Source organism: Mustela nivalis (assembly GCF_964662115.1).
Source record: "Mustela nivalis genome assembly, chromosome: 5".
Lineage (NCBI taxonomy): Eukaryota > Metazoa > Chordata > Mammalia > Carnivora > Mustelidae > Mustela > Mustela nivalis.
This window is the reverse complement of record NC_139024.1, coordinates 114,530,833-114,538,970: the sequence shown is the minus strand read 5'-3', so window position 1 is coordinate 114,538,970 and position 8,138 is coordinate 114,530,833. Positions and strand designations below refer to the sequence as shown.

The following is an 8,138-nucleotide window of genomic DNA, read 5'->3' as shown; positions in this document are numbered from 1 at the left end:
GCTTACTTAGCAGCCTGTCACCTATCCAGGCCTTTGGGGAGTTTAGGAACTGTATTTTGTGCTCCACCCCAAATTCACATTGAAACTCTAGTCGCATTTTTTTTTTTTTTAACAATTCCCAAGTTTTATTAGAAACAGGCTGTGGCTCCGCCAGCAAAGGCTCAGGGTCGGCTGGTGCATGGCGTCCAGGCCCAGACTTCCCCGCCCGCCGCGGCTCCGTGCAGCTGGGCACAGGCTTCGGTTGAGGCAGGCGTGGAAACGCGGGCAGACGGGCGTACATGTCTGCTGGCCAAATCCCACCCACAGTCTGTTGATCTCACTCCAAAGCTCCCGGGGCAGCAAGGCCTCCAGCGCCCCCACGGGTCTTCTCCAGGGACTTGGTCACCGTCTTGGCCCACCCGAATCTGTTGGCGATTCTGTGCACATGCGTGTCCACGGCAATGCCAGACATGGCGCCCCAGGCCACCGCCATGGCCAAGTGCGCCACCTTGGGCCCAACGCCCGGCAGTGCCACCAGCTCTGCCACTGAAGATGGGATGTCCCTGCCATAACGCTGCTGCAAGATGGCACTGCTCTTGGGAGGTGATTAGGTCATGAGGGTGGGGCCCTCATGAATGAGTTAGTAGCCTTAGAAAAGAGACCCCAGAAACCTCTCACCCACTTTTTCTGCCACATCAGGTTGCAGGGAGAAGATGCACCTGTGAACCGGGAGGAAGGTCTCAACAGACACGGAATCTGCTATGCCTTGATCTTGGAAGTCCCATTGTCCAGAACGATGAAAAGTATATGCGTGTCATTGAAGCCACCCCGTCTATGGCATTTGATACAGGGCTGCACCTCACTGAGAAGGGATTTGTACACCTATGAGGGTATTGAGGTACAGAACACAGTAATTTAGTTTGAGTAAGAACAACTGGGGTCAACATTTTATGAAAGGATGATATAAAAGGAGAAAACACTTGACTCTTCAATATGAAGTATACTGGACTGTTTTGTCTAAGGTGTGTGTGTGTGTGTGTGCGTGCATGTTGTTAGATAGTCCCCCAAAACGTTATGCAGTTTAACTTCACTAACGTTAGGAATACAAGTGCTATAGGGATACCCCCAAGACCATTTGAAGTTTTAATTCCTTACATTTGTTTTCTATTGATTTTAGTTAGGGGATTATTGAATAACACATTGATTTTAATTGTGTCAGCCTCATTGACTGAAGATACTAAAGGCTGAATAAAACAAAAACTGAAATGTGCCGTGCAACATGTAAAAGACTAAATGTGAAAGAACTTTACGGTCTCTCTGTCGGTTCATACAAGGCAAACATTTTCTTTTAAAGGTTTTATTTATTTGACAGAAAGCACACAAGCAGAGGAGCTGCAGGCAGAGGGAGTGGGGGAAGCAGGCTCCCTGTGGAGCAAGGAGCCAGATGTGGAGCTTGATCCCAGCACCCTGAGATATTGTCCTGAGCTGAGGGCAGTTACTTAACTGACAGAGCCATCCAGGTGTCCCAGGCAAACACATTACATATGAAAGATGTATCTGAGCACCTGTGGGATCCTGAGTATAAATATCAGGGGACAAGCAAAAATTCCAGGTAGCCTTGCAGACATTCAAGGCATGGAACTAGTAAGACCCAAGTCAAGGTCTCAAACACTAAAGGGGGACCCAAGTAATATATGCATAATACATGGAACAAACAGAAAATTTCATAAATTTCATAAGCGATATAAAGGAGTAGGAAAATGGGATGGCAAACTTGAAGGACCTAGGAGGAGTGGAGAGGAGTGGGTGGGGCAGGGGCTGGGGACACACCTTGTCCAATTGTCACCTACCCCACCCTCAGAAACTCTTTGTGACCCTGCTCTGTGATGTAAGCCTGGGGAGGATATATATTCAGCGTGTGTGCACAGTCTAGGCTGTCTTGTGATTCAGACCATGGAGTTAGAACACTGGAGTGTTCTCCCATTTCTGAATGGCGATCCTAAACCATGTCTGAGCTTTGGCTCAACATGCCTAGAGACCGATCCCAACATCACCTTCCTGTGTGGGTTGGGATTGCTCCTTCTGTTCCTGTGCTACCTGGTGGGGATTCCAATACCAACTCGGAAAACCACAACCACCCAAAAGGTAAGAAATATTTGCGGGGGGTGGGAGGCCTCAACATAGATTATTACGGTTTCCATTTCTAATCCCAATTAATCTGTTTTTTAAGATTTTGTTTAAGAGAAAGCAAGTGAGCAGAGGTGGGGGCGGGGGGCACGGAGAGAGCTAAGCAGGGAATGCAATGTGGGGATAGATTCCAAGACCCTGGAATCCTGACCTGAGCCCAAAGCAGACACTTAAGCAACTGAGCTATCCAGAAGCCCCCAATCCCAAATTGTAAAACGAGTTTGGTAGAATCAGAGAAACACCTAAAACGGGACGTTTTAAGAAAACAGACATTCATTCCTCTAGCAAAAGAGGCCTGGCAGGGGACGGGTTAAGGAAGGACTAAGGTTTCTACTTGAAACTCACCATCTCCTGGGTTTGGTGGCAGGTTTTGGGTAAAATCCCAAACACAGGGAATCTAGAGTCCTGGATTGGGTTACTTTGAGGGTATGGGGTCTGTGTAAAAAAACAAAGTTTCCCAGCACTTGATCATGAGGCCCTGCCCCCAGGTCAAGCGTCACTCGATTAAGCCTTCCTTCATGCTGGGCTGAGGAGGAGAATAGTCCTGAGCCTCTGAGAAGAGAGTGGGCTCTGAGCTATGACTTAGGATACAGGGTCCCGCCTAAGGGAGCACAAACATGACTGTCAGCCTTCATTTTCTATGTCCTCCTTGAAACAAAGGAATTCTGAGAATACCAAGTGTGGACCTCCCAGACAAAGTCCTCAGACTTGTTCAAAGTAGCAAATGTTGGAAATATTTAATCACCTCAAAAACTGAAAAAAGCAAGGAACACAACGTTCTGTTACTGAAAGTCACAGCCTCCTTGGATAAAGAATGTCTCCATTTCTGAGAGGAGAGTAAGACGTGGAGTCCAGCCTCCCTCATTCTTTTTATTTTTGTTCTAGCGTCAGGGCAGAGCCAAGAGGAGAAGGAAAGGTGGGACTCTGGAAGGTAAGGTTCTGCCTATTCCACCTGAGCTCTCCAAGACTGATCCTTGCTGTCCTCTCCGTGAGGGCCCAGTCCATGAGCTCTGGGGATGTGAGCCTCTAGGTACATTTCCCTCTCAGAAAACAGAGGCCTGGGAGGAGAGGCTCATGGAAATGCAGCCAGAGTGCAAAACCCTTCTCAGATTCCCTGCTCTGACCACTACTGAGCATGAGGCAGTGATGGATCTGGACAATGAGTGCTGCCCAATAGGTGGCCGTGTGAGGTGTCAAGAGTCAGAACTTCTGTCTCCTGACTTTGTGAAAGCCCTGTGACATCACAGATACTCCGAAGTCTTCCCTCAGGTAACCACAGGCCCCTCTGCTTCAGAGAGGTGGTCTGATCATCATATTGCATGAAAATAGTTTACACGTGAAGCAAGATACTAACCAGCTTCACATCCCTGGCCATTTGCCCTCACCTATGGATGATCAGGGCCTCCAGAGTCCAAGAGCCCAAGGCCGTCCCATGAGAGGACTCCTGTAGTATTGCCTATGTTTCTACTTTCACTACATAACCCATTCTCCTGGTTTCCCAGGTGACAGATGGCACCGAAGAGAAGCGGAAGACACCCGGAAGCTGATCTCTGTTTTAAGAAGGTGACCAGTCTCTCCCCTGCTATCCTGATGCCTCTTAGAGCACATTTTATGCAATTGCAGGATTCCCTGCAGTCTGTCATAGCCATGGGAGGGGGTTGCCATAGGAACAGAGAGTGGGGTGAAGGCTACTGAGTACCCTGGGAAGTCATAATGGTGGGGCACTGAGAAGGGACAGCAGGCTTCAGGTGGCCCCTCCCTCGTCAGGCCTGCATGTCCTCCCCCCTTGGTTCTGGTCCAGGCTGCATCTTTGTACCTCTGTCTCCTGCAGCCCCCTCGGCCGGCATCATGATACCATCCACTTTCGTCAACTGTTATGTCCAGACCCCTCTTGTGAGGTGTGTAATAGCGCAACTGCTGGGATCAATCAGCTGGTGTTCCTGCAGGCCCTGGAAGATTCGACTCCCTTGACTTCCACAGCTCCTGCGACTACTTCATCGTTCACTCGCTCCCCTGACTTCTCAGCAGTCCCTCCAGGAGACCTAATATCAGCTCCTCTTCCTAAGCCTTCCCCACCACCTGCTTCCATCTTCTCACCTAACCCAGTGATCCCTGTGGCAGACTCTTTTGCACCCTCGCCACCGGGTGATCCTTTGCCACCAAAGCCTTTTCCTCCCTTGGATTCCAAATTCCCAAGGGGTCATTTCCCACCCCAGCCCCTTGCCTTTCCTCCTGTCCAACCACATCACGCCCATACAGTGGGCCGTAGTGTCCAGACAGAGACAGTGTCTCTAAGTACCACCTTCTCTCTGGACCCTACCCTTTCCCAAGATGTCAGCCCCTTACCGGAGTTGTCTCAGAGGGTGAATCCCACTGAGACCTTTGCTCGTCATCCCACACCACCAACCCGGTCTGCTTCACCACCGCCAGACTGCAATTTAACTGTGCCTCAATCCAAACCGATTTCCATCTCAAGGAAGCCTGTTCCACAGAGCTCACCCCCAGATAGCTCTGGTGGGTTGTCTCCTTATGTCTCCAAAATCCTAGGCATTGACCCCTCCAGCTTGTCAATTTTAGACCTCCCTTGGTGGCAAACTCATGCCAAAGGCTTCTTCCCTCCAGCCCTGGCTCCACGTGATTTCCGCCAAGAAGTCCTGGCCCTCCATTCTTCAGAGGCTTCTTCCAGGGGAGACCCTGGAGCCAAACTTGTAGAGCCTGGTGACCTCTCACTTCTCGGTCCTGATGCCCTGGCACTTCTAGAGAAACAAAGGCAAAAGAGGAGTGACTTCCTCCTGTGGAAGCAATCAAAGGGATCTTTTGCAAAACAAGCAATTGTTGATACCCATGATTTGGCATCGTCCCTTCCTTTCTGGAGCACCAGAAACACATCAAAGGAGCTGCATATGCATCAGCAGCGCCCATATCCTACAACCTGGGAAGAGGGCCATTTACAGCAAACCCCCATCCAGCTCTTCTGGGGTCTCCAAACTCCACCTAGCGAGTCCTTCTTCCCTGCTGCTGATGCCTCAGATCACATCTGGAATGCCTCCCCAGAGCAGGAATCCCCAGTAGTTCCCCATCCACTTCCTCCATCCTTGCCTGAGAACCCGCCTCAACTCCTGCCTCAAACCCCGCCCTTACCTAGCCCTCCTGTCCAGCCCCAGGCCCACCTTCAATCCCCAATCCCAATCCTGCCATCTGGTCCTCTACCTGACATCAAGATCTGTGGAGTGTGTCTTCACAGACCTCGGAACAAACCGGAGAATCTCACTCCAACAGAAATGCAACATCTGGAGTGGAACGTGTTGCAGAAGGTACAGAAACGTGTGTGGGGTTTACCCACTCTCGTCCAAAGATCCCAGGAGGACTACTGTCCTTCAGCTCCTAACCCTTCTCTCAGCCACAAGGCCACCAAGGCCCAAGTGGTCATCTCTATCCCCCCTGGACAGTTTCCTCTGAATGAAGAGCTTCGGAGAAAACTTGAGAGCCACCTTCGAAAGAGGCTCATCCAACACCGGTGGGGCATTCCCCGCAGGATTTATGAGTCTCTCGCGCTGATGAGCCGTCCCAGTGCACTTTCACAGCTACCTGAGTCGCAGCGCTTTCGTGGACGCTCATGGATCCCTAAGAGTCCGAGCAAATTGAATGACACTGAAAGCATCAGTGACAAGGACTCAGAAATGCTTCATCTAGAGGACGGTGATCTGGACAAGGACAATGACAACCTGAAGAAGAGTGAGGAAAGCAGCCCAGAGAATGGCCCAAAAGAGGATCTCTTGAGTGACCTAGAGAGCTCTTCAGATAAGGACATGGGGCATGAGTCTGAGAGTAAACTTACTAGTCCATCAGAGAATAGCTCCACGGTGTCTGTGGAGACTGCAGGCCAGACAAAACTGGAAAATGTCCTGAAAATACATTTGCACAAAAAATCTGAGGAAGTCAGTGAGGGTCATCTCCCTGAGACTGTGCATCATTCATGGAATACAATAGAGCAGACATCACTTCCTCCTCAGAAATCCCAGGCTGAAATTACACAAAGACGTTTGCCACCATCCGAGTTTGAGGTTTACTCCCTGAATACCTGCCAGGAGCTTCCCTTTGTGGAACCTCGTGTACAACAGATGCTGGAATCCCATATTAAATGGTTTCGTTGGAGGATGCTATGGGGCCTTCCCTCCAGGGTCCTTGAATCCATAGATATCTTTAAATCAAGAAAGGCCACATCTCCCTGTAGCCCTTCCTGCTCCACCAAACTGATTCCTGCAGCAAATTCTAAACCTGGGGGCGTCAGCCCCCTTAGAGGAAGCTTGAGATCTCTCCATGCAGACAAAGCAGGAACGGCAGATTCAGCCTCCATTCTGGATCATCCTCGCCCTGCGGCCTCAACTGTGGGCAAGGAAGAGCAGAGAATTCCGAGGCAATTATCCTCCAATATCCATCTGCTTGTAGAGGATGTTCCAAAAATGAAGCATGAGAGACAGACTCTTAAACCTGTCAAACATGTCACCATAGCCAACAGGTGGCCCCCAAAGCCGCCGGCAAGACAAAGAGCCAATGTATAAGGATGCAAACTCCAACAGTAGCAGAGGAGGGCAACAGGGCATGAAGATGAAGACTCCTGAATGATATTCAGGACCAAGGGATTTCATACACTTCAGTCACAACCTAGCATCATGACAACCAACAAGCCAGTTAGCTCCCAAATTATAAAGGGGAATGAGCATCAAGTCAAAACCGACATCCCACCAAGCATACCAGTTCCGCAAGATCCTAAATCATTGAGTCTCAAAGAACAGCTCCTGCATGAGGTAAAGCTTATGCTGGAGGACAGGGAGCATAGCCAGGCCCAAGCCCAATACACTGGCCTGCCCCCTGCCTCAGATCATTGGACTTATAAGGCCTCACTGACTCATGCCCCGAGTGTCTCCCTCAGGGACACGAGAGGTTCCCAGGTGTTGTGCGTCCCCCCAGAGGACACAGGAATTCCTATGGAACAACAGCAGGAGCCCTGGGTCTCTAAGCATGTCATAAGAAAGTTCCAGAAGAAGAATCCCCCACCGGCCACAGAGAGCACGAGGCCTCCGGGATCCAAGGCCCAAGAGCATGGTGAAGGGGATGCAGGACTGGGAACATCCCAACCGAGAACAGACAGGTTCCCTACTAAGGATGCAGCACTGAAGAAGAGGTTCCCTACTCAGGACTCGGTATTGAAGGTAAAGCTGGGAAGCAGCCTTCCCAGATCCTATCACAGAAGGGTCAGCCACCTCCTGAAAGCATTATCGGTTAAAAAAAATTTTTTTTTTTTGCAATGGCTTACTCCTGGGGTAAAATGCAAAGGGCAAGAAAACTCCCAGGAGAAGCGTAGGCCCCTATCATCTGTGCAAGCAGAGGCCTACTTCATGGTAGAGCTGCCTTTACCGGGATGCCCAAAGCTCAGAAAATCATCACAGCTTTTGGGAAGTTCCAAGAGGAGAGAATGGGGCATCTGGCCTGCAATAGGCAGCACTGCACTCAGAAACCCATTCTCTCCCCAACCCAAGTTTGGGAAAACCCAGAAGAAAGTACAAGTGCAGGCCCAGACACTGCCTGTCCCAGGGTTTCCTTTCAACTGCAGGGTTCCCGCCTGTAAGGAGACAAATACCAAGTCCTGCCAGCAAGAAGCTGTCTCTGCTGGCCAAGGCCTTCCTGGAAGTAACAGACAGCTCAGAAACAAGGACAGACAGCCCCAGAAAGGTGTGGCATTTAAGGACCAGATACCACATCAGAAGTATCCGCTCTTCCATGCCCGTCAGGGATCCTGTGCCCCACCCAAAGGCCACCTGCGGGCATCAGGCTGCCCAGTGACCTCCGGCCACTCTCACGACTCCTGAAGGCACTGTGTGCAGAGATGTGTCTCTACTAGTTAGACGTAAAACTTCTCCAGAATTTCCGATGAGAGGGTATTGGGGGGCATTTCTTACCCCCAAATAATC

At 50.4% G+C, this 8,138-nt stretch overlaps 1 pseudogene across 1 annotated transcript; it reads left to right on the top strand.

Annotated features, from left to right (window-relative positions):
* Positions 1-1,932: 1,932 nt before the first annotated feature.
* LOC309864149 (spermatogenesis-associated protein 31D4-like) lies at positions 1,933-8,138 on the top strand (annotated as a pseudogene). The gene is made up of 5 exons: positions 1,933-2,124; positions 3,052-3,097; positions 3,669-3,729; positions 3,998-6,722; positions 6,804-8,138. The product of its transcript is annotated as a spermatogenesis-associated protein 31D4-like (transcript).